This window comes from Pleurodeles waltl, chromosome 1_2 (assembly GCF_031143425.1).
Source record: "Pleurodeles waltl isolate 20211129_DDA chromosome 1_2, aPleWal1.hap1.20221129, whole genome shotgun sequence".
NCBI classification, from domain to species: Eukaryota; Metazoa; Chordata; class Amphibia; order Caudata; family Salamandridae; genus Pleurodeles; species Pleurodeles waltl.
This window is the reverse complement of record NC_090437.1, coordinates 1,119,187,456-1,119,213,317: the sequence shown is the minus strand read 5'-3', so window position 1 is coordinate 1,119,213,317 and position 25,862 is coordinate 1,119,187,456. Positions and strand designations below refer to the sequence as shown.

At 46.0% G+C, this 25,862-nt stretch overlaps 1 protein-coding gene and 1 long non-coding RNA gene across 4 annotated transcripts in view; one reads left to right on the top strand and one right to left on the bottom strand.

Moving 5' to 3' along the window:
- FAM184B (family with sequence similarity 184 member B) overlaps positions 1-25,862 on the bottom strand; it is a 320,510-nt gene that overhangs the window by 42,383 nt on the left and 252,265 nt on the right. The window lies entirely within an intron of this gene.
- The window catches only part of LOC138248563 (uncharacterized), a 327,877-nt gene that overhangs the window by 197,949 nt on the left and 104,066 nt on the right, over positions 1-25,862 (top strand). The window contains exon 4 of one of the 2 annotated variants that reach the window (XR_011194602.1): positions 16,263-17,118. The exons of the other annotated variant lie outside the window; for it this stretch is intronic. This is a non-coding gene — a long non-coding RNA (uncharacterized lncRNA). The remainder of the gene's footprint in view (positions 1-16,262; positions 17,119-25,862) is intronic. 2 annotated transcript variants of the gene reach the window in all.

Genomic DNA, 25,862 nt, shown 5'->3' with positions numbered 1-25,862 from the left:
TGCCAAACTGACCTTCCTGGGGTTTCACTGCAGCTGCTGCTGCTGCCAACCCCTCAGACAGGCATCTGCCCTCCTGGGGTCCAGCCAGGCCTGGCCCAGGATGGCAGAACAAAGAACTTCCTCTGAGAGAGGGTGTGACACCCTCTCCCTTTGGAAAATGGTGTGAAGGCAGGGGAGGAGTAGCCTCCCCCAGCCTCTGGAAATGCTTTCTTGGGCACAGATGTGCCCAATTCTGCATAAGCCAGTCTACACCGGACAAAGGAAAGGGGAGTGACCACTCCCCTGACCTGCACCTCCCCTGGGAGGTGTCCAGAGCTCCTCCAGTGTGCTCCAGACCTCTGCCATCTTGGAAACAGAGGTGCTGCTGGCACACTGGACTGCTCTGAGTGGCCAGTGCCACCAGGTGACGTCAGAGGCTCCTTGTGATAGGCTCCTTCAGGTGTTGCTAGCCTATCCTCTCTCCTAAGTAGCCAAACCCTCTTTTCTGGCTATTTAGGGTCTCTGTCTCTGGGGAAACTTTAGATAACGAATGCAAGAGCTCATCCGAGTTCCTCTGCATCTCTCTCTTCACCTTCTGATAAGGAATCGACTGCTGACCGCGCTGGAAGCCTGCAAACCTGCAACATAGTAGCAAAGACGACTACTGCAACTCTGTAACGCTGATCCTGCCGCCTTCTCGACTGTTTTCCTGCTTGTGCATGCTGAGGGGGTAGTCTGCCTCCTCTCTGCACCAGAAGCTCCGAAGAAATCTCCTGTGGGTCGACGGAATCTTCCCCCTGCAACCGCAGGCACCAAAAAGCTGCATTACCGGTCCCTTGGGTCTCCTCTCAGCACGACGAGCGAGGTCCCTCGAATCCAGCAACTCTGTCCAAGTGACTCCCACAGTCCAGTGACTCTTCAGTCCAAGTTTGGTGGAGGTAAGTCCTTGCCTCCCCACGCCAGACTGCATTGTTGGTAACCGCGACTTTTGCAACTTCTCCGGCCCCTGTGCACTTCCGGCGGAAATCCTTTGTGCACAGCCAAGCCTGGGTCCACGGCACTCTAACCTGCATTGCACGACTTTCTAACTTGGTCTCTGGCGACGTGGGACTCCTTTGTGTAACTTCGGGTGAGCACCGTTTCACGCATCCTCGTAGTGCCTGTTTCTGGCACTTCTCCGGGTGCTACCTGCTGCTGAGAGGGCTCCTTGTCTTGCTCGACGTCCCCTCTTCCTCCTGGTCCAATTTGCGGCCTCCTGGTCCCTCCTGGGCCACAGCAGCGTCCAAAAACGCTAACCACACGATTTGCAGCTAGCAAGGCTTGTTGGCGTTCTTTTGGCTTGAAAACACTTCTGCACGACTCTCCTCGGCGAGAGGGATCCGTCCACCAAAGGGGAAGTCTCTAGCCCTTTTCGTTCCTGCAGAAACCTCTGCTTCTTCTGTCCAGTAGAAGCTCCTTTGCACCCACAGCTGGCATTTCCTGGGCATTTGCCAATCTCCGACTTGTTTGTGACTTTTGGACTTGGTCCCCTTGTTCCACAGGTACCCTAGATTGGAAATCCATCGTTGTTGCATTGTTGGTTTGTGTCTTTCCTGCATTATTCCTCTATCACAACTTCTTTGTCTTCTGGGGAACTTTAGTGCACTTTGCACTCACTTTTCAGGGTCTTGGGGAGGGCTAATTTTCTAACTCTCACTATTTTCTAATAGTCCCAGCGACCCTCTACAAGGTCACATAGGTTTGGGGTCCATTCGTGGTTCGCATTCCACTTTTGGAGTATATGGTTTGTGTTGCCCCTATCCCTATGTGTCCCCATTGCATCCTATTGTAACTATACATTGTTTGCACTGTTTTCTAAGACTATACTGCATATTTTTAGTACTGTGTACATATAACTTGTGTATATTTCCTATCCTCTCACTGAGGGTACACTCTAAGATACTTTGGCATATTGTCATAAAAATAAAGTACCTTTATTTTTAGTATAACTGTGTATTGTGTTTTCTTATGATATTGTGCAAGTGACACTTGTGGTACTGTAGTAGCTTCACACGTCTCCTAGTTCAGCCTAAGCTGCTCTGCTAAGCTACCATTATCTATCAGCCTAAGCTGCTAGACACCCTATACACTAATAAGGGATAACTGGGCCTGGTGCAAGGTGAAAGTACCCCTTGGTACTCACTACAAGCCAGTCCAGCCTCCTACATTGGTTGTGCAGCGGTGGGATAAGTGCTTTGAGACTACTTACCACTCTTGTCATTGTACTTTTCATAAGAGAAAAATATACAAAACAAGGTCAGTGTATATATACATAGCCAAAAAGTTTGGCATTTCCTCTTTTCACTCTTTTCTAAGTGCTGAAAAGTACTTCTAAACTTTCAAAAAGTTCTTAAAAGTTTAAAAAGTTTTTTTCTGTCTTTCTAAAAAGTTCTGAAAACTTTTTTCTCTTTTTCTATCACTTTAACTCTCTCTAAAAATGTCTGGCACAGGCCAAAATGTTGATCTGTCCAAACTTGCATATGACCACCTTAGCTGGAAAGGAGCAAGGAGTCTCTGTGTAGAGAGAGGTTTGAGTGTAGGGAAGAATCCTTCCTTGGAACTGTTACTTAACATGCTTAGAGAACAAGATAAGGCTATAGGTGCCCCATCTGTTGAAAAAGTACCTAATAGTTCCCAATCTGATTCAGGGACTCCCCCAGGAAAAGATTCAGGAAAGAAACTTCCTAGCCTGCCCATTACTAGACAGTCTAGCATAGTTGGTAATGATGATGAGCCACACCATACAAATAGTGTTGTCTCACATCATAGCAAAAGCATTTATTCTCACCATACTGGTAGTGATGTTTCTGTTAGCCAAGCTGTTAGTGTGACTTCTGTAAGGGACAGGTCTCCTTCTGTTCAATCCCATCATACCTCTGTATCTAGGAATGTCCCTCCCACCAACCCTGATGACAGAATGTTAGAGAGGGAACTCAATAAGTTGAGGGTGGAACAAACCAGACTGAAGCTTAAAAAGCAACAGCTGGATTTGGATAGACAGTCTTTTGAACTAGAGAAGGAAAGACAGAAGTTGGGTTTAGAAACCCATGGTGGCAGCAGCAGTATTCCCCATAGTCATCCTGCAAAAGAGCATGATTCCAGGAATCTGCACAAGATAGTTCCCCCTTATAAGGAGGGGGATGACATTAACAAGTGGTTTGCTGCACTTGAGAGGGCCTGTGTTGTACAGGATGTCCCTCAAAGGCAGTGGGCTGCTATCCTATGGCTATCATTTAGTGGAAACGGTAGGGATAGGCTCCTTACTGTGAAAGAAAATGATGCTAATAATTTCCAAGTTCTTAAGAATGCACTCCTGGATGGTTATGGCTTAACCACTGAACAATACAGGATAAAGTTCAGAGAGACCAAAAAGGAGTCTTCACAAGACTGGGTTGATTTCATTGACCATTCAGTGAAGGCCTTGGAGGGGTGGTTACATGGCAGTAAAGTTACTGATTATGACAGCCTGTATAACTTGATCCTGAGAGAGCATATTCTTAATAATTGTGTGTCTGATTTGTTGCACCAGTACTTGGTGGACTCTGATCTGACCTCTCCCCAAGAATTGGGAAAGAAGGCAGACAAATGGGTCAGAACAAGGGTGAACAGAAAAGTTCATACAGGGGGTGACAAAGATGGCAACAAAAAGAAGGATGGTAAGTCTTCTGACAAGGGTGGGGACAAATCTAAAAATTAGTCTTCATCAGGCCCACAAAAACACTCTGGTGGGGGTGGTGGGCCCAAATCCTCTTTTAATCAGAACAAGGAAAATAAACCATGGTGCTATTTATGTAAAATAAAAGGCCATTGGACAACAGATCCCAGTTGTCCAAAGAAAAGCACCAATGCTCCTACCACTACAACCCCTACTGCTACCCCTAGTGTCCCTACTAATAGCAGTGGTGGTGGGAGCAAACCTACTAATAGCCAATCCAAGGGAGTAGCTGGGCTCACTATTGGTAACTTAGTTGGGGTTGGCCTTGTTAGGGAGGCCACAGAGGCTGTGTTAGTCTCTGAGGGGGCTATTGATTTAGCCACCTTAGTTGCTTGTCCCCTTAATATGGATAAGTACAAGCAGCTACCCCTAATAAATGGTGTTGAGGTTCAGGCCTACAGGGACACTGGAGCCAGTGTGACTATGGTCATAGAGAAACTGGTCCACCCTGAACAACACCTACTTGGTCACCAGTACCAAGTAACCGATGCTCACAACAACACACTTAGCCACCCCATGGCTGTTGTTAATCTCAACTGGGGGGGGGGTTACTGGTCCAAAGAAAGTTGTGGTAGCCACAGATTTACCTGTAGACTGTCTACTAGGAAATGATTTGGAGACATCAGCTTGGTCAGATGTGGAGTTGGAGGCCCATGCAGCAATGCTGGGCATCCCAGGGCATATTTTTGCTTTGACAAGGGCTCAGGCCAAAAAGCAAAAAGGACAGGGAAGCTTGGATCCTGGAACAATGGACCAAGTGCTCCCTAAAGCTAGGGCTAGTAGAAGCAAAACATTTCCTACTATCCCTCCCTCTACAGTGGATTCATCTTCAGAGGAAGAAGAATTCCCTCCCTGTGCAGAACCTACACCAGAGGAGCTGGAAGCAGACACTGCTGAGCTTTTGGGTGAAGGGGGGCCTGCCAGAGAGGAGCTGAGTGTGGCACAGCAAACCTGTCCCACATTAGAGGGTCTCAGACAGCAAGCTGTCAAACAGGCTAATGGGGATGTCAGTGACTCTCACAGAGTTTACTGGGAGGACAACCTCTTGTACACTGAGCATAGGGATCCTAACCCTGGAGCTGCCAGGAGATTAGTGATTCCTCAGAAATACAGAAAGTTCCTCCTAACCCTGGCACATGACATTCCCCTAGCTGGGCACCTGGGTCAAATGAAAACTTGGGACAGACTGGTTCCATTGTTTCATTGGCCTAAGATGTCTGAGGACACAAAGGAATTTTGTAAGTTCTGTGAAACCTGTCAAGCCAGTGGCAAGACAGGTGGCACCCCAAAGGCACCCCTTATTCCACTGCCTGTGGTTGGGGTTCCCTTTGAAAGGGTAGGGGTTGACATAGTTGGCCCCCTTGACCCTCCTACTGCTTCAGGCAATAGATTTATCTTGGTGGTAGTGGACCATGCCACAAGATATCCTGAAGCTATTCCTTTAAGGACCACTACAGCACCTGCAGTGGCAAAGGCCCTCCTGGGAATATTTTCCAGAGTGGGCTTCCCAAAGGAAGTAGTATCAGACAGGGGAAGCAATTTCATGTCTGCATACTTAAAGGCCATGTGGAAGGAGTGTGGTGTAACTTACAAGTTCACTACACCCTATCATCCACAAACAAATGGACTGGTGGAGAGATTTAATAAAACTCTCAAAGGCATGATTATGGGTCTCCCTGAAAAACTCCGCAGGAGATGGGATATCCTTCTACCATGCCTCTTTTTTGCCTACAGGGAGGTACCCCAGAAAGGAGTGGGCTTCAGCCCCTTTGAACTTCTTTTTGGACACCCTGTTAGGGGTCCACTCACACTTGTAAAGGAGGGTTGGGAACAACCTTTAAAAGCTCCTAAGCAGGATATTGTGGATTATGTACTTGGCCTCAGATCAAGGATGGCTGAGTACATGAAAAAGGCCAGTAAAAACCTTCAGGCCAGCCAAGAGCTCCAGAAGCAATGGCATGATCAGAAGGCTGTTTTGGTTCAGTACCAACCAGGGCAGAAAGTGTGGGTCTTGGAACCTGTGGCCCCAAGAGCACTCCAAGATAAATGGAGTGGACCCCACACAATTGTTGAAAAGAAGGGAGAAGTCACCTATTTAGTTGACTTAGGCACTGCCAGGAGTCCCCTTAGGGTGCTCCATGTCAACCGCCTGAAACCCTACTATGACAGGGCTGATCTCACCCTGCTCATAGCAACAGATGAGGGACAGGAAGAAGACAGTGATCCTCTACCTGATCTCTTCTCTTCCACAGAACAAGATGCTCTGGTGGAAGGTGTAGTTTTGGCTGATTGTCTTACTGCTGAGCAGAAAGACAATTGCATAAATCTCCTAGATCAATTCTCTGAACTCTTCTCTACTGTGCCAGGTACCACTTCTTGGTGTGAGCACACTATAGACACTGGAGACAGCTTGCCTGTCAAAAGTAAGATCTATAGGCAGCCTGACCATGTCAGGGACTGCATAAAGCAAGAGGTCCAGAAAATTTTAGAACTAGGAGTGGTTGAGCACTCTGACAGTCCATGGGCTTCTCCTGTGGTACTGGTACCAAAACCCCATTCCAAAGATGGAAAGAAGGAAATGCGGTTTTGTGTAGACTATAGAGGTCTCAACTTGGTAACCAAAACTGATGCTCACCCTATACCCAGGGCAGATGAGCTCATAGATACACTGGCATCTGCCAAGTATCTAAGCACTTTTGACTTGACTGCAGGGTATTGGCAGATCAAATTGTCAGAAGATGCTAAACCTAAGACTGCATTTTCAACCATTGGAGGACATTACCAGTTTACTGTAATGCCTTTTGGTTTGAAAAATGCACCTGCCACTTTTCAGAGGTTGGTGAACACAGTCCTGCAAGGGCTGGAAGCTTTCAGTGCAGCATATTTGGACGATATAGCTGTCTTTAGCTCCAGCTGGGATGATCACCTGGTCCACCTATGGAAAGTTCTGGAGGCACTGCAAAAGGCAGGCCTCACTATCAAGGCTTCAAAGTGCAAGATAGGGCAGGGTAAGGTGGTTTATCTGGGACACCTTGTTGGTGGGGAACAGATTGCACCACTTCAGGGGAAAATCCAAACAATTATTGATTGGGTTCCCCCTACTACTCAGACTCAGGTGAGAGCCTTCCTAGGCCTCACTGGGTATTACAGGAGGTTCATTAAGAACTATGGGTCCATTGCAGCCCCTCTTAATGACCTCACATCCAAGAAAATGCCTAAAAAGGTATTATGGACAGCAAACTCTCAGAAAGCTTTTGAGGAGCTGAAGCAGGCCATGTGCTCTGCACCTGTCCTAAAAAGCCCTTGTTACTCTAAAAAAGTCTATGTCCAGACTGATGCATCTGAATTAGGAGTAGGGGCAGTCCTATCACAACTTAATTCTGAGGGCCAGGATCAACCTGTTGCTTTTATTAGTAGGAGGTTGACCCCTAGAGAAAAGCGTTGGTCTGCCATTGAGAGGGAGGCCTTTGCTGTGGTCTGGGCACTGAAGAAGTTGAGGCCCTACCTGTTTGGCACTCACTTCATTGTTCAGACAGACCACAAACCTCTACTTTGGCTAAAACAAATGAAAGGTGAAAATCCTAAATTGTTGAGGTGGTCCATATCCCTACAGGGAATGGACTATACAGTGGAACATAGACCTGGGAGTAGCCACTCCAATGCAGATGGACTCTCCAGATATTTCCACTTAGACAATGAAGACTCATCAGGTCATGGCTAGTCTTATTGTCCTTCGTTTGGGGGGGGTTGTGTAGGAAAGTACCATCTTGCCTGGCATGTTACCCCCATTTTTCACTGTATATATGTTGTTTTAGTTGTATGTGTCACTGGGACCCTGTTCACCAGGGCCCCAGTGCTCATAAGTGTGCCTGAATGTGTTACCTGTGTAGTGACTAACTGTCTCACTGAGGCTCTGCTAATCAGAACCTCAGTGGTTATGCTCTCTCATTTCTTTCCAAATTGTCACCAACAGGCTAGTGACTATTTTTACCAATTTACATTGGCTTACTGGAACACCCTTATAATTCCCTAGTATATGGTACTGAGGTACCCAGGGTATTGGGGTTCCAGGAGATCCCTATGGGCTGCAGCATTTCTTTTGCCACCCATAGGGAGCTCTGACAATTCTTACACAGGCCTGCCACTGCAGCCTGAGTGAAATAACGTCCACGTTATTTCACAGCCATTTTACACTGCACTTAAGTAACTTATAAGTCACCTATATGTCTAACCTTTACCTGGTAAAGGTTAGGTGCAAAGTTACTTAGTGTGAGGGCACCCTGGCACTAGCCAAGGTGCCCCCACATTGTTCAGGGCCAATTCCCCGGACTTTGTGAGTGTGGGGACACCATTACACGCGTGCACTACATATAGGTCACTACCTATATGTAGCTTCACAATGGTAACTCCAAATATGGCCATGTAACATGTCTATGATCATGGAAATGCCCCCTCTATACCATCCTGGCATAGTTGGCACAATCCCATGATCCCAGTGGTCTGTAGCACAGACCATGGTACTGCCAAACTGCCCTTCCTGGGGTTTCACTGCAGCTGCTGCTGCTGCCAACCCCTCAGACAGGCATCTGCCCTCCTGGGGTCCAGCCAGGCCTGGCCCAGGATGGCAGAACAAAGAACTTCCTCTGAGAGAGGGTGTGACACCCTCTCCCTTTGGAAAATGGTGTGAAGGCATGGGAGGAGTAGCCTCCCCCAGCCTCTGGAAATGCTTTCTTGGGCACAGATGTGCCCAATTCTGCATAAGCCAGTCTACACCGGTTCAGGGGACCCCTTAGCCCTGCTCTGGCGCGAAACTGGACAAAGGAAAGGGGAGTGACCACTCCCCTGACCTGCACCTCACCTGGGAGGTGTCCAGAGCTCCTCCAGTGTGCTCCAGACCTCTGCCATCTTGGAAACAGAGGTGCTGCTGGCACACTGGACTGCTCTGAGTGGCCAGTGCCACCAGGTGACGTCAGAGCCTCCTTGTGATAGGCTCAGAGCCTCCTTGTGATAGGCTCCTTCAGGTGTTGCTAGCCTATCCTCTCTCCTAAGTAGCCAAACCCTCTTTTCTGGCTATTTAGGGTCTCTGGGGAAACTTTAGATAACGAATGCAAGAGCTCATCCGAGTTCCTCTGCATCTCTCTCTTCACCTTCTGATAAGGAATCGACTGCTGACCGCGCTGGAAGCCTGCAAACCTGCAACATAGTAGCAAAGACGACTACTGCAACTCTGTAACGCTGATCCTGCCGCCTTCTCGACTGTTTTCCTGCTTGTGCATGCTGTGGGGGTAGTCTGCCTCCTCTCTGCACCAGAAGCTCCGAAGAAATCTCCCGTGGGTCGACGGAATCTTCCCCCTGCAACCGCAGGCACCAAAAAGCTGCATTACCGGTCCCTTGGGTCTCCTCTCAGCACGACGAGCGAGGTCCCTCGAATCCAGCAACTCTGTCCAAGTGACTCCCACAGTCCAGTGACTCTTCAGTCCAAGTTTGGTGGAGGTAAGTCCTTGCCTCCCCACGCCAGACTGCATTGTTGGTAACCGCGACTTTTGCAACTTCTCCGGCCCCTGTGCACTTCCGGCGGAAATCCTTTGTGCACAGCCAAGCCTGGGTCCACGGCACTCTAACCTGCATTGCACGACTTTCTAAGTTGGTCTCCGGCGACGTGGGACTCCTTTGTGTAACTTCGGGTGAGCACCGTTTCACGCATCCTCGTAGTGCCTGTTTCTGGCACTTCTCCGGGTGCTACCTGCTGCTGAGAGGGCTCCTTGTCTTGCTCGACGTCCCCTCTTCCTCCTGGTCCAATTTGCAACCTCCTGGTCCCTCCTGGGCCACAGCAGCGTCCAAAAACGCTAACCGCACGATTTGCAGCTAGCAAGGCTTGTTGGCGTTCTTTTGGCGGGAAAACACTTCTGCACGACTCTCCTCGGCGAGAGGGATCCGTCCACCAAAGGGGAAGTCTCTAGCCTTTTTCGTTCCTGCAGAAACCTCTGCTTCTTCTGTCCAGTAGAAGCTCCTTTGCACCCACAGCTGGCATTTCCTGGGCATTTGCCAATCTCCGACTTGTTTGTGACTTTTGGACTTGGTCCCCTTGTTCCACAGGTACCCTAGATTGGAAATCCATCGTTGTTGCATTGTTGGTTTGTGTCTTTCCTGCATTATTCCTCTATCACGACTTCTTTGTCTTCTGGGGAACTTTAGTGCACTTTGCACTCACTTTTCAGGGTCTTGGGGAGGGCTAATTTTCTAACTCTCACTATTTTCTAATAGTCCCAGCGACCCTCTACAAGGTCACATAGGTTTGGGGTCCATTCGTGGTTCGCATTCCACTTTTGGAGTATATGGTTTGTGTTGCCCCTATCCCTATGTGTCCCCATTGCATCCTATTGTAACTATACATTGTTTGCACTGTTTTCTAAGACTATACTGCATATTTTTAGTACTGTGTACATATAACTTGTGTATATTTCCTATCCTCTCACTGAGGGTACACTCTAAGATACTTTGGCATATTGTCATAAAAATAAAGTACCTTTATTTTTAGTATAACTGTGTATTGTGTTTTCTTATGATATTGTGCAAGTGACACTTGTGGTACTGTAGTAGCTTTACACGTCTCCTAGTTCAGCCTAAGCTGCTCTGCTAAGCTACCATTATCTATCAGCCAAAGCTGCTAGACACCCTATACACTAATAAGGGATAACTGGGCCTGGTGCAAGGTGCAAGTACCCCTTGGTACTCACTACAAGCCAGTCCAGCCTCCTACACTGGGCCTAAGAATTTTCAATGATTTGAACTTCAAAAAATACACAAAAAAACAGAAACAAGCATTTATCAAGCAATACACAAACAATGGAACATTTTATTTAATTCACAAATATAAAACATATATATTCTGTTTGATGCACTTGCACATCTCCCACAAATCAATCCAATCAAGTTACATTTTGCTTTTTTATTTATATGCACTTTATTAATCTGCTAATATTATCTAATTTTCTAAGAAGTCACAGACCACCATGAGAAGACTTCGCGGACCCCCAGGGATTCCTGGACCACAGGTTAAGAATCACTGGCGTAGAGTAGGGCGGAGAAGAGAGCCTTGGTGTGACATACAGTGCAGTGTCATACAACAGATTGATGTATAGTAGCATAGAGTACAGTGATGTAGAGTGGTGTACAATGGATTAGAGTTGAGTCGAGTAAAGTAGCATAGAGTGAAGTGGAGTAATGTAGCTTAGAGTGGAGTGGCATGAAATAGAGTAGCTTGGATTGGTTTAGAGTAGAGTGGGTAGACTAAAGTGATGTAGTGTAGCTTTGTGTACAGTAGAGTACATTGGTGTAGAGCAGAGCGGTGTGGACTGGCATGAAGTTGAATGGTGTATAGTGAAACAGGGTGGAGTAGAGTGCCATAGAGTGTAGTAGCATAGAGTGGTATGGAGTGGCATACAGTGGAGTGGAGTACAGTGGCCTGTAGTTGTTAGAGAGGAAACAAAATATGAAGAAGTTGCATCACAGACATTAATACTGTAACAGAGTTATACATGGCAAAAGAACAGTGTAGGCCTAGGTTCCACAATGATGCAAGAGAGGTGAAGAGTTTACTGGAAAATAGAGCGCATGATCCGCATAGTTTTAGTTAAAGGAAAACCTGTGTTTGCTTAGAGAAATTTATGGTCACAGCATACAAGCATGTACTTTTTGTTCTTGGTAAATTGAAAATGTGACTGAAAGAATGTGAGCAGGAGAAAGGGTTAGCCAAGTACACAAAGAATGTAATGAGTGGTATTGGGAGCAGAGCAATAAAACACACATGCATACACATGCTTACGAATGAAGCAAATAAATGGTTTGTTAAGCATTGTTAAAATTATAATGAAGAATGTGTAGAGCAAAGGTTAGGAGTTTGAGGATACAGGTGATGTGATTTTCTTGTAACAAATATGTACTTTTGAGTAATCTATTATTCTACCTTTTGTAAGATACATTGTTTATGTGACTATATAAGAAGCTGTCTGTGAACAGCTATTTGACACCAGCTGTTTACCTGTGTGGGGATAGCTACTCTCCCTGGCGCAACAGTAACCCTGCTTTTTACCTTGCCAAGAGGAGTCCTGTTTTTATTTATTTCAGTTTCCCTGCAACATAGTGGCATAGAGTACAGTAGCACTGAGTGCCGTAGGGTAGAGTGGCATTGTGTGGAGTGGAATGGAGGTAGAGTGGCATAGAGCAGCACTGTGTGGAGTGGAGTGGTGAGGCATGGAGTACCGCAGAATGACTTCGAGTGCAGTAGCAAAGAGTACAGTGGCCTAGAGTATAGTGTTGCAAAGCAGAGTAGAGTGGCATAGAGTGCAGTGGGCTACAGTAGAGTGCAGTGGTGTACAGTGCAGTGGCATAGAGCACAGTGGTGTGAAGGGCCGTGGCATAGAGTGCCGTGGCATACATTACATTGGCATAGAGTGCAATAACGTACAGTGCAATGGCGTGGAATGCAGTGACATAAAGTGCCTAGGCATAGTGTGTAGTGGCTCACAGTGGTGTAGAGTGGCGTATTGTGAAGTGTAATTTCAGGGAAGTGGCATGTTGTACAGTGTTGTTTACCATTTTTATGGATTTTTAATTTCCATAGGTACCAGGGTACTACCTAGATAGGTTTGAGGTTGTACTATTGTACTCTGTAATGGCTTTACTAAAGAATAAAAATACTTTTCCCTAAATCTAGACACGTTTGTAAAGTGCTGATTAGTTTTTATACATTATTAAAACAGTAACAACTATTATATCCCCCATAATCTCACAACAAATTGACAGTTAGTTAAAACAATATGGCTGCCTTTCTATTTTATAAAGGCTGTCATTAGCCAATTATATTGTGTTTTGACATTGTCATGTACCGAGGTATACCGCAAAATTACACCGGTATACTGGGGCATAATATGTCACTAAGTTTTTGTCCCATATTATTACAATATTACAAAACACATTTTCGTGAACTAGCATAAAGTATCCTAATCACACTCTAATCTGCCCTCTGTCCCGCACCTGGTGTTCTCCCCAGCCTGAAGGTCACCTTGAGCAGCACCAGGCAGTCCTCAAGGCAAAATTCCCTCCACACCTTCACTCTTCATCCCAATGCCCCTGTGGCTACTAGAAGGGGTCCGTGTGATAGCTGAAGTAAAGGAGAGTCCCTCTAAGGAGCGATACCCTTCTGCAGGCCCAGTCTTCAGAGGTTCCAGAGAACCCTTCTCCTTCAGGGTTCCCTAGCAGGTTTGTCTACCTACTGTACCTAAGAGTGTGTAAAGGGGCCAGCACTACTGGCTCTGGAGAGGTGAATACACAAAGTCCCATTCAGTCTAAGTCCAGATGCTCTTGCATCATTGGCAAGGGCTCAATCTTCTTCAGGTTCCTGTAAAATCCATCTTCTCACTCCTCTTTTCTCCCCTGTTCAGAGGTTTTCAAGTGGGCTGGAAAGTTCCAGAAGGTAGGCATCTCTATCCAGTCCTCAGATGACACATCATCACTCCACCCATGTCCCAACCCTGCTGCAAACCATTTTGGATCATTTCAGGATATTTCAAGTGACATTGAATCTGCCCTCTGGATCCATTGTTATTATTGGATCGGTGCATCATGCTTGTCTCTAGGCCTAAAGATGGCAAAACTATACTTTGGTGCAGATTACGCTCATAATGTAAAGCATGCACCATTTTTAGCTAAGCACCACAGGTTTACAATATGAATGCCCACTCACGTTATAAGGCATAAACCAGGTCAGCAGCAATCCCAAAAGTGTCTCTTCTGCGACAGGATACCGGGCAGAGCAGGGTGGTAGTCCTACTCGTTCAGCCTGCGCACATTTGCACACTCATGTGCCCACGTGTTTATGTGCAGTAAACACACAGCCTCTTGCCCCAGCTGTGAAGCAGCAAAACTAATAGGTGGCAACTGGTGACAAGCACCCTCAATACATATAGAGTGTACAGTGAGCATGTCTCAGTGAGAGTCACACACAGTAAAAGTCCAAAAAGTGGATAACCCAAAAGCAAATATTCCCAGGGGTTAAATGGGCCAGAACCCATTTTATCATATATGGTTTAATTTTACAACAGAGATGTGATATCCTTGGTGCTCACTATTGCAACGTGCACCAGTTTTGTAACTTTCTCCCTACGTTTTCACTTATAAATATTATACCCTTGTGAATTTTATGCAAGGTGATTTAAAAAGATGACAACAGTACGTCAAAGGCTAGGTAATGTGGGCTTTGTAAATAATATTCCATTCGTTGTTGTTGGTATAATTGCATTTCTGTAATGCACAGAGAAACACAAAGGGTGTCACTTCACTTCCTGTGTGTTCTTTGTGGAACAGTGGATGGGCTTTGTTTACTTTCTTACAGATTGACTGATGGCTTCCTTCATGGGATGTTCGAAGGGTGGGTTTTGACAAATTGAGGGCACTGACAGAAAAAAGTAGGCAGTCATTTGAGTTCAAGCCCCTGACTCTTTGAGTGACATAAGAACATTTGTATAATAACAAAAATCATAATAATACATATTTATAAAGTGTAAACCATAAAACAATATTGCTTGTTTTTTTAAAAGCGCATGTTGTCAATACTAAACTGAATGGTGCTAATTGTATCAATGTCAGAACGATGGTAGGTTGAGTCTAATTTACAGTACCCACTGTATTTCTTTGTGCTACTCCACAATGGCTCTTAAATTGCTTTACTGTCAGGTAGACTGAGTCAGAAGATCTGAAAGTTATGTAAAGGCTAAGCCATTTCCAGGGACAGAGGGAAGGTATTCCTGATCGTCTGTGTGGATATCTATGGTGAGTGCCTTTAAGTCGGTTTTCCTGGCATTGGGCTTTAAAGTACAATATTTTCCTGTTACATCAAAGTGCTCCTCAAGGGAAGTTATGGGCAGTACCAGCTCCTGAACTTCCAAATCAGTGGAAGACAGCAATGAACAGAAGTGGCTGGTGAAGTCCAACGATGATGAGAAATACATACCAGGCATGAATTTCACACGAGGAGCAAGCAAAGCTAGCTGTAATTGTTTCATGGGAGTAAGGGGTTCTCTCTTCTCAGGAAAAACGTAATACTTTTAATTAGAGAGTACTGGCACTTCTCAGACAGAAGCACTGCACTTCTATTTTTCCACTTCAAGCACTGGGTGTGCTACTACAAGTCATGTTTAGAGCCCTGGTCCTGCAGTGTACCGGAATTAGGTGAAAGACTGGTCTTGGGTGCAACAGCAAATCTTGATCTTGGTAGCTCTTACAAAGAAGGGCTACTAGAGCATTATGTGGGGTGCAATTAGAGGCGGTCCAGTGTTGAGTCTTACGTGGTTACTGTGATGCTATTAATTGTGTTTGACCAATGACTTTGTGTTTCACCACTGCGCATACTAGTTGCTCAATGTTCACCAGTAGCACATTATATGTTTTGTTCAGTTTAGCTGCCTATTGGCTTTAACATGGAGTTAGCCATTACATTCTGTATTCAGTTTCTGCCTATTGGCTTTAACATGGAGTTAGCTGTTCCGCCTATTGGCTTTGACATGGCATTAGCCATTACATTTTGTATTCAGTTCAGCTGCCTATTGGCTTTGACATGATATTAGACATTACATTTGGTATTCAGTTTAGCTGCCTATTGGCTTTGACATGATATTAGACATTACATTTGATATTTAGGTTAGCTGCCTATTGGCTTTGACATGACATTAGACATTACATTTGATATTCAGCTTAGCTGCCTATTGGCTTTGACATGACATTAGACATTATATTTGACATTTAGGTTAGCTACCTATTGGCTTTAACGTGGGGTTAGACATTGCAGTTGAGACATCGCAGATGTCTGTGTTTTTCCAAGCTGTGTTTTTCCACAAGATGGACCAAGCTGTTTTCTTCACACCAGACCTTAGCTGATAAGAGCACGTAGATTTTGTGTTTACCTCGCACTCCAGACTGAGAGCGAATTTGCTCAGCAGAACTGGCCCCTCTCCAAGGTTATTCGGCTCTCACACTGAGTTTGCTTTTAAGGATGACTCTGGGCTACAGATAGTTAGATTAGAATCTGCTTGACTTCAGGCTGGAGCTAGACGTCAGTTGGCAGTCTCCCGTTTGGGTAGAAAATCTCTTTCTCGCAGTTGACCGGAGTCATCAACTTGCAGACCCCAGAAAGATGAAGCTGAGTTTAGGCCCTACCGCCTTGCCCATACGGTGATGAATTTTGACTTTTATGCTTTGCTTTCCAGTTATGTTATATTATAATCACCTATATTTGCTGTGTAAATTGCAACTGAGAAGTACTTTGATATATCTTGCTTTCATTGCTGCGACTACTTTTAAACATGTGCTTCCAATCTACTAATTTCGTCTCTCAGGAACTTGTGGATGGGGAATTAATAACAATAAATGTCTTCTTTGAATTTAGAAGTGCATTCCAGAGAGGTTCTGTAAGCTCCGATAGGAGATAAGTGGGAAAGCAGAACAGTTACTAATATTGGCTTTAATTTAACAGATTCCTACACTCACTCTAACCGGCCTAAAGTGGAATTGGGGTACAAGTGGAGAAGATGTCAGAAGAACCAATCAGTGGCAGCTGGGTCCACTGTCGATAATATAGCTGTTGGCTCCTTGTGCACCCTGACAGTGTTACCTTCTCAGAGGTTGCAGCCTGTCATCCCTACAAGATAATGTAGTAGATGTTCTCCTGCCTACAGGATGTGGCTGAAATGGAACACTCCCCCAGAGGTTGTACACTTGTGGTAAACCGAGAACTGTGTCAGTGGTCATAAGTGGGAGTCATCAGATATTTTCTTGAGCTCAGGACTCATGAACATATTGTGAGGAACCTTTGGCACAAGGGCATTGTAAGGAGCACCAGGCACATGTAGAAGACATTGATTAGCCTTTGATAAATAAACCTACTGTGTAAGGAGCTTCGGCCACACAGATCTGTACTGGTAGAAGAATGAAGAAGACTGAATGATATGTGCGGTTCACTTGGGCTCTTGCACAACTGTCTATGTGAAATATGCACTGAAAACTAGGATCAAGGGGCAGACTCCAAGCCCCATAGTACTCTCTTCCTTCAGCAGGTGCACACGCACAACTCACACCAGTCAGGCGCTACTTGAACAGCAGGCAGCAGTGCAGAGTGGGAAGTGCTCGACGCCAGGATCAGGGAGCAGACTTCAAGCCCTACAACACACTGTTCCTGCAGGAGGCGTGGCCACCAGACCTCATGCCAGGCAGGCGCTACTTAATCAGCCAGGAGGACCATGATGTGGCACGCTCCTGGGCAAAGATCGAGCCAAGAGTGGGCCCATCTGCGCCCATCCACAGCCAAAAGAACCTGCACAGGACAGTTCAAGGTAACAATTTCTTCAGCTTTTTTCTTGTGACTTGCTTGTAGTTGGTGTCCTAATGGGTAAGTGTAAAGGGAATCCACCAGCAGATTGTGCAAAGAAAAGACAGTCAACTTCAATATCCATCACTAATTATGTGTTGTCAGTCAGTGATGGGTGTTATTGATTCAGAAATAGGATGAGTTGAGGCCAGGCTGCCCACTACCCTGAAATGCCCCACTGCTCTAATAGCGAAACCTCGAGGGGAAGTTCCTCGATCCGAAAAGAGGGCAAACAACGAGTCACGTTCACTCCTTCAGCCGTCCAAACTTGCACAGAGGGGCTCAGCAGTGTCTCATGTGTCCAATCCATGTGTCTCTGATGATCCATCAATTTTAACTATTTTAGAGATTTCAAATGCATATAATAGCCTGCCCCGAAGAGGACAAGAAAGGAAACCTTGGGATCTAAGGAAGTAAATGCTTCATCTCCCCTTTGCGCTGAACCGCTGCCCCTTCTCGTAAGTGTTTGAGGGAAAGGCCTGCCAGTCCATCAGGCAGGAGGACCCTACCTGGCTCGACTGTTTTTTAAAGTGAACTTAAAGACTACTGCAACAGATGTCTCAGCAAATTGGATACATTGGGTGTTCTGTTTAACAACTATTGTTCCACAATTTTGACTGAGCTAAAAGATATTGATGATACATTTGAGACTGTTTGTAGAGCCTGGGGTTTGTCAAGCCCATAAGCTAAAAGAGACCAGAGACCAATTGAAAGTAGCTTGTAGCCAGTCACAGCCTCAGTCCCAGACTGCCCAGCAACTAGTAATGTTCATGCAGATGTGGTTTTAAGGGGGAGAAGTGATCTTTTGGGGGGAGGGCAGCCAAACTGTATGCAACGTATGGACTCTAGGAGTGATGGTGCACTGAGGGCTAGCTCTGAATGTTATGTGGTCCAGAGTGAGGCCCCGCAATCGCAATGCAAACATACTCTCAGACAGAATGATGCTAATGATATTTGCCCACAGATACCGCCACAATGCACTCCCTATATTATTGTTCTGGAAAATGTTCCTAAACTTGTGAATCCTCACTGAGAAACTCATGCCTCCCTCCTGAATAAAGTTGTGCACTGGCTCAGAAAACACTGTGGGTGGACTTGTTATCTGTATGCTGAGATATTTTTTGTCAGAAGAGTACCTTGGGTGGGGTCAAGTGAGAAAACATCCAAAGGAGACTGCATTATCATCAATTTTAAAAATCCTTCATTTACTCGAGCAATGTTACACTGCCTTTACCCGCTAATTCATTCACAAGGAAACATCAAAGCTCACCCACTTAGTTACTTCTGCTTCCCGCCTTCTATTGCCATCAAATGCAGTAGATTTCAGGCCCCTAATATTGAACAATCTGGTCCCAGTGCAAATGTATTTGTCCACCTACCAATTTCCAACAGGTCTGACCCTCTCTCATGCCTGAACCAGATGAACTGACCCATCAGATCTGCCCCTCGCTCCTCAAAATCATCTCCTGGAATTAGGGTTGCATGCAGGGTTACCTTGGTGGAGGCAGACTGGAGTAAGTTACCAGTATGTGGCAATCTTGGTGACTCTCTCGATGCTGGTCACGTTGTGAGTTGTGTGGCGTACGCAATAGTATATGGCCCCCCACTCCTCCAAAGAAAATGATCGACCCAGCTGTGATTCCCACTGCCTTTGACCCGTCGACTTGACCAGTGGGGGTGGTGCTCAGAGGAGCCCGTAAAGTTCAGTGATGAGACGTCTGTCTAATGATTTCATGAGCAACCGTTTCTTGAATTGAGTGAGAAAGCTCTGGGCTCCGAGGCAGATGCTTGGGTGCATAATCCAGTGCCTAATCAGGAGATACCACAGCCTTTCTGACTCTGGCAAACCATGTTCCACTCGGAGTTGGGCGAAGGAGAGGTACCCCACCTCATCAAACACCTGGCCTATGGATCTGCATTTCACTTGTTGCCAGTTTTTAAAGGCTACGGAGCATAATTCCGGGGTAAAGTATGGGTTACCAGCTATCAGTGTCAGTGGGGAAGGAAAGGATATGAAGTCAGGCTTGTCCTCTCACCCACCCAGTCCAAGACCTCTATAGTGGCCTTGGTAATGGGGAAGATAAAAAGGCTATGTGCTCAAGCAGACCTCTGTACGAAGGGCATCTTACAAAGTTACTGTCCTGCTACTACTCTGTCCATGAAAAGTCAGGGCTTTTCAGACTCCTCCTGGGACCACTCAGGTGAAAACCGAAGCTGGGCTGCCTGGTAATACTGTAAAAGCTTTGGTATGCCTAACCCTCCCTCAGCTGGAGGTTGCTAACTTTGCTCTCTGTTCATGCGGGGGTGACCATTGGCCCATACAAACAGCTCAAATTGTGTTGCATGGCATGTAGGATACCCGCCAGTGGTGCAATTGGAGAGAGCCTAGTACAAAAACAATATTCTAGGCAGGATTGTCATTTTTTAAGGGCAGCTACTCAGCCAAGCCAAGAGAGGCAATATGGTATCTGTTGGACTTTTGCTTAAGCAGGGTCATCCCCAGTCTTTTTGCCTCCTGCCTCCTATTTTTTTCTGACCTGTTGCTGTTGGGTTTTCAACTCTGAGCACTTTACCACTGCTAACCAGTGGTAAAGTGCATATGCTCTCCGTGTAAATTGTATGTAATTGGTTTATCCAAGATTGGCATATTTGATTTACTAGTAAGTCCCTAGTAAGGTGCACTAGAGGTGCAAGGGCCTGTAAATCAAATGCTACTAGTGGGCCTGCAGCACTGGTTGTGCCACCCACACGAGTAGCTCTGTAATCATGTCTCAGACCTGCCGCTGCAGGGTCTGTGTGTGTATTTTTACACTGTAAATTCGACTTGGCAAGTGTACCCACTTGCCAGGCCTAAACCTTCCCTTTTCTTAAATGTAAAGCACCCCTAAGGTAGGCCCTAGGTAGCCCCAAGGGCAGGGTGCAGTGTATGGATAAGGTAGGACATATAGTAATGTGGTTTATATGTCCTGACAGTGAAATACTGCCAACTTCGTTTTTCACTGTTGCAAGGCCTGTCTCTCTCATAGGATAATATGGGGGCTACCTTTAAATATGATTAAAGTGTAGATTCCCCTAGAGAGTAGATGGGCATGTGGAGTTTGGGGTCCCTGAACTCCCAATTTAAAAATACATCTTTTAGTAAAGTTGATTTTAAGATTGTGCTTTTGAAAATGCCACTTTTAGAAAGTGAGCATTTTCTTGCTTAAACCATTCTGTGACTCTGCCGTGTTTGTGGATTCCATGTCTGGGTCAGTTTGACAGTTGGGTTGTTTTTCACCTCACACTAGACAGTGACACAAAGGGAGCTGGGGTGTAACCTGCATTTCCTGATTAGCCATCTCTGCTAGGAGGGAGGGGTGGAGTGGTCACTCTCATCTGAAAGGACTGTGCCTGCCTCTGACAATGCCGGCTCCAACCCCCTGGTGTGTGTCTGAGGCCTTGCCTGGGCAAGGCAGGATTTCAGAAGTAGGTGTGAGTCCCCTTTGAAGAAAGGTGACTTCAAAGACTAAAATGGGTATAAGAAGGGCACCCAAATCTACAGACTGGAGAAACACTTCTGGAACCAAGAGGAACCTCTGCCTGGAGAAGAGCTGATAGCTGAGGAAGAAGTGCTGCCCTGCCTGTGACTGTGCTTTGTGGAGCTTTCCTGCAGTGCTGCTTCTGCCAGAGTAAGAGGGCAAAGACTGGACTTTGTGTGCCTTCCATCTTGTGAAGAAATCTCCAAGGGCTTGATTTAGAGCTTGCCTCCTGTTGTTTGAAGTCTCAGGGACAGCAAAGACTTCTCTCTGCCAGCACCTGGAATCTCTGGAGAGACTCCTGCTCTGACAAGTGGTGCCCTATCCAGTCCCTGGGCCCTTGAAAGGAAAGCTGGTGGAAATCCAAGGAAATCGACTTCGGACGACTTTGGACCGACGCCGCTGCTGAATCCGGTAACGCCGCCTGCACCTGACACCGTGACCTTCGCAGGAACGCGACGCTCTTCGCAGGCCCGACGCCGCAGCAGCCCCGCTGAAGTCTGCAACTCCGTGGAAGTCGCCGCACCATGTCGTGACCGACGCCGCTCCAAGTGCACGGATTCAACGTTTCGCACAGACGCCGCGATTCCCGACTTTGCGCATCGGCTTGTTTTCACTCTTCACCAAAGGTACTGTACTTGGGGGTCTACACGACTCCGTGTCCGGCGCCGCTGGTGTCGGCTTGTTGGGAACGACTCCGTCACGACGCTGTGTTAACATCTCATCGAAGCATTTTTGTTTCTAAGCGCTATTTTTGAGTTTAATCTTTAAAAATTCATAACTTGACTTGTGTATGTTGGATTTTTGTCGTTTTGGTCTTGTTTTGTTTAGATAAATATTTCCTATTCTTCTAAACTGGTGTTGTGTCATTTTGTAGTGTTTTTCATTAAGTTACTGTGTGTGTTGGTACAAATACTTTACACCTAGAACTCTGAGGTTAAGCCTACTGCTCTGCCAAGGTACCAAGGGGGTAAGCAGGGGTTAGCTGATGGTGATTCTCTTTTACCCTGACTAGAGTGAGGGTCCTTGCTTGAACAGTGGGTAACCTGACTGTCAACCAAAGACCCCATTTCTAACAGTATCCATCTGGCCAGGTCAGTTTTGATCCAGTGATGCAACGTTTTGTAGTTAAAGGGAGGCGAGTAGTAGCAACTTGCATTCCGAGGTAGTGAACGGTGGATAATGCCCATTGTTTCGGATAGCTGCAAGACAGGGCCTGTTGGGTATCTGATGTGAGGGAGAGGTTAAGAGCATGGGATTTGTGATTTCTGAAGGAAGGCCGAGAGTGAAGAGAGAGGATTCTCCAGAGCCATCAAAACATCATCGGCATACATACAGGTCGCATGCTCTTCCCCCACAAAAGGGATCCCAGTTATTTCAGGGTGATCATGGATTCTCTGGGCAAAAGGCTGCAAATAAAGTGCAAAAAGCAGAGGAGAGAGCGGGCATCCATGGCATATGCCTTGGCAGATCGGGAACAGAGTTGACGACTGCCCGTTCACTCTGACCTGTGCCTCCGGCCATCCGTAACTACTCCAAACCCACATACCAAAACGCTCACCCAGTCCAAAATTATCAAGTGTGGCTGCAAGATACGGCCAGTGGACTCGGTCGAACTCCTACACGTCCACCGGCAACAGCATTCATTCTGGGGGTGAGCGTTGTGCCTTATCGATCAGGTGCATGATCCTTTTGGTATTATCACTACATTGGCGATGGAGGACAAAGCTTGCCTGATCTGGCGCGATGAGAGACGGGAGGAGAGGGCTAGGCGGGCTGCCAGGATGCCTGTCAAAAGCTTAACGTCACCATTTAAGAGAGATATCGGCCTATTTGAAGCGCAGAGGTGTGAATCTTTACCTGGTTTGGAATAACCACCACCGCAGCCTCATCGACAGCGGGATGAGGCCGGATCTTTAATAGAATTGAAAAGCGAGTGAAGCAAGAGCTGTGCAGAAGGTTTTGTAAAACTGGACAGGAAACCCGTCTGGTCTTGGCGATTTGAGTAGCTTCTGTTTGACGATGATAGAGATCACCTGCTCAATTCGGATAGAGCTATCTAAATGCCTCTGTTGGTATTAAATTAGACATTTGGGCCTCTCTGAGATACAGTCTAGCGCCATCCTCAGGCAAGTCCTGCTGAGCGTACATGTCTTTATAAAAATCACCAAAGCCTGAAGCTATTCGGGCATCGCCAGTAGCTTCTGAGCCGTCTGCTGTGAGGATGGACGAGACACATGCGGCCTGTCGCTGCTTCCATAGCTTAATGGTTAAAAGGCAGCGCATCTAACTCCGCCAATATAGGAGTGTCACAGGCGAAGGGCTGCATACTCTACCCTGTCTAAGTCAATGCCTGCCAATTTTTTGCAGGTAGCCTCCAATTCGCGCCATATCCAAGGACCCCCTATACATCTGTGGATGCATTCAAGGTCCAGGAGTTGGCAGGAGAGTTTTTCTTTTTTGTCTCTCCAGAATTTATTGCCTACCACTAAAGCAATTTTATTGGATTGTCTTACTTTAGACAATGTCATGAGAATACCATGGCTGACACACATTAAAGGAAATTTTACTCAGCTAGGGGTCCTAGAACTGTTCTCAAAACCAGAGAATTCTCCACACTTATCACCTGACTTGGTAAAAGGCCTGTAATTTAAAAAGTGCTTTAAATGTGCACAGGGCTGAATTGCAGGTGAGGGAAGCAGGCTCACTTCACTGGAACACTATTGTTCCTGTGGCTTATCTCCAAACTGTCTCAAATGAACAGAACAGATTTCTTCTTATGAGGTTACGTTTTCATCTTGTGCACTTTTTAGTGGTGTTCCTCACTCAAGGCGCGCGCGTTTTTGTCCTTCCTCATATATCCATGTGATGGTAGATCTAAACAGAGCACACTGCATTTTATCCTTTTTTGTAGACTCTACACAATTAATAGGAAACGTTTTCTTACCACCTTTATTATGTAGTTTTAACACTAGTACCAACAATGTCACTTTCTCCTTTGTACAGCAATTATTAACGCTGAGTTGTGTTTGCTGAGCTAAATTACTTCAAATGCTGGTTTCGGACTAGGGAGAGATATTGATTGTGGAAAAATTAACTGTTGTCGTCTTTATTTTAGTATCTGAACAATTATGGAATAGTTGTTGTTTTCGTTTATACTATGCTTTTTATTACACAGTTTCGCTTGTATGTTTTGTTTTCACACTTGTATGATTGTTAATGCAGCTGAATAAATTGACGTGACTTGGCGTGAAAATGTAGAAATGCAGAAAAAAAAACATTTTAAAGAAACGACATTTTTCTTTTTGTAAACTCCTGTAAACCATGACAAAACCACCTCCGCACATTTCTTATGCAGTGCCTCTTTAAGAAAGTTTCACATTGTCAAGCAGCATCATTTATTTATTGATATAGGTGGAAGTAAATTCATGCACTGCGTGCATATTTGATATATCCTTAACTACACTATAGATTACACAGACAACAAAGACTGAGTGACATTCTTTGAAATCTGGGTATTGTAATTATTCAAAAACATACCATTGACAAAGACATCCATTGTATTCAACACATTCAATAGCAACTTGGAAACAAGGCACTCTATTTGGAATAGGCGTCCTTGTGCAAAATAGGCAGCCATATAAATATTTTTTTGATAAAAGAACACATCTCTTTGAGTACAACTCCTGACGGTGAGGGTGGAGAAACATCCCTGATGTGAGTCAAGTGAGCAGAATCTGACCACAGAGGTAAATGGTGCAGTAACATTTACCCCAACCTAATCCCACTCACTAATAGTATTGAGCAGTCACTAATCAGTAAAAAGTTTAACAATCCAGGATTTGCAAATGATTGATTTGCAAGAAAAAACAGACCACTGAATGCCAGCAAGTGTTTTTGCTCAGTAGTTTAAAAGCATCCAAAACCCTTGGTTGCTTGATAACAAGTGCAGGACAACAGAAGAAGGTATAAAAGTGACTCAGCTGATGTAAAGGCCGACATGCCCATCAGCTAGCTGACCAAATGACTCCTTCAGTGCTGGGAGTGCTCAGCCATGGCACCAGGTTCGTGGAAGCAGGTAACATGCGTTCCTGAAAGTGGTGCTTAATTTGTACTTGTGGTTTCCGGTGCTTGATACCGGCACCTCATCGCCAACACCTATATGACAGCCTGCCACATGGTGGCGCTGTTTGTCAAATTTAGAGATAAGCACAGCAACACTTGGTTAATAATTCAATACACATTCAAAATGACTAAAACCTGCTGCCCAATCTGTTATGGCGTTGGGTGGCCTGGAATATTCTTCACACTTGCAGGAGGGTGAGGGGTAGTAGTTGTGTTTGTGCTGTCATTGGCAGCGCTGATAGGGCAAAGGTGGTGCAAGCTACAGTGGACTCTGTGTGAGGGCCCTGGCACTTATTTTTTTTCTTCAAATTAAGCACTGCAGTTCCAACTGTTTTAGCAACTATACTGCCAACTTTTTAAGCTTAAGCCGCCTCTAAGTGGGTATTCCAGAGTCCCTATCTACATTGGTTCTCTGGAGCCTCAAAGCTGGGGCCTCTCCTTTCACTTTTGGCGAAGGTAGGCTACAATCACTAAAATCCCTACATTCACGACTAGAAGCGGCCCAGGGATCAGTTCCCAAAGGAGTGTGCTGCGTCAGAAAAGGAGGCCCGCAGCTCAGCGCCTCGAGACCATGGGGCCGAGGGTGCAGCACCATGAGTTTATGTTCACTTAACGAACAGAGGGCCATATTTATACTTTTTGACGCAAAACTGCGCTAACGCAGTTTTGCGCCAAAAAAATTAGCGCCGGCTAACGCCATTCTGAAGCGCCATGCGGGCGCCGTATTTATTGAATGGCGTTAGCCGGCGTTAGCCGACCGGCGCTGCCAGGTGTGCGTGAAAAAAAACGACGTACACCAGGCAGCGCCGGCGTAGGGAAAAATGGCGTTTGGGCGTCCCAAAATGGGGCAAGTCAGGCTGAGGCAAAAAATTCGTCTTAACCCGATTTGCGCCATTTTTTTGGGGCGCCCAGACGCCATTAACATGACTCCTGTCTTAGCAAAGACAGGAGTCATGCCCCCTTGCCCAATGGCCATGCCCAGGGGACTTCTGTCCCCTGGGCATGGTCATTGGGCGTAGTGGCATGTAGGGGGGGTCAAATCAGGCCCCCCTATGCCACAAAAAAAAAT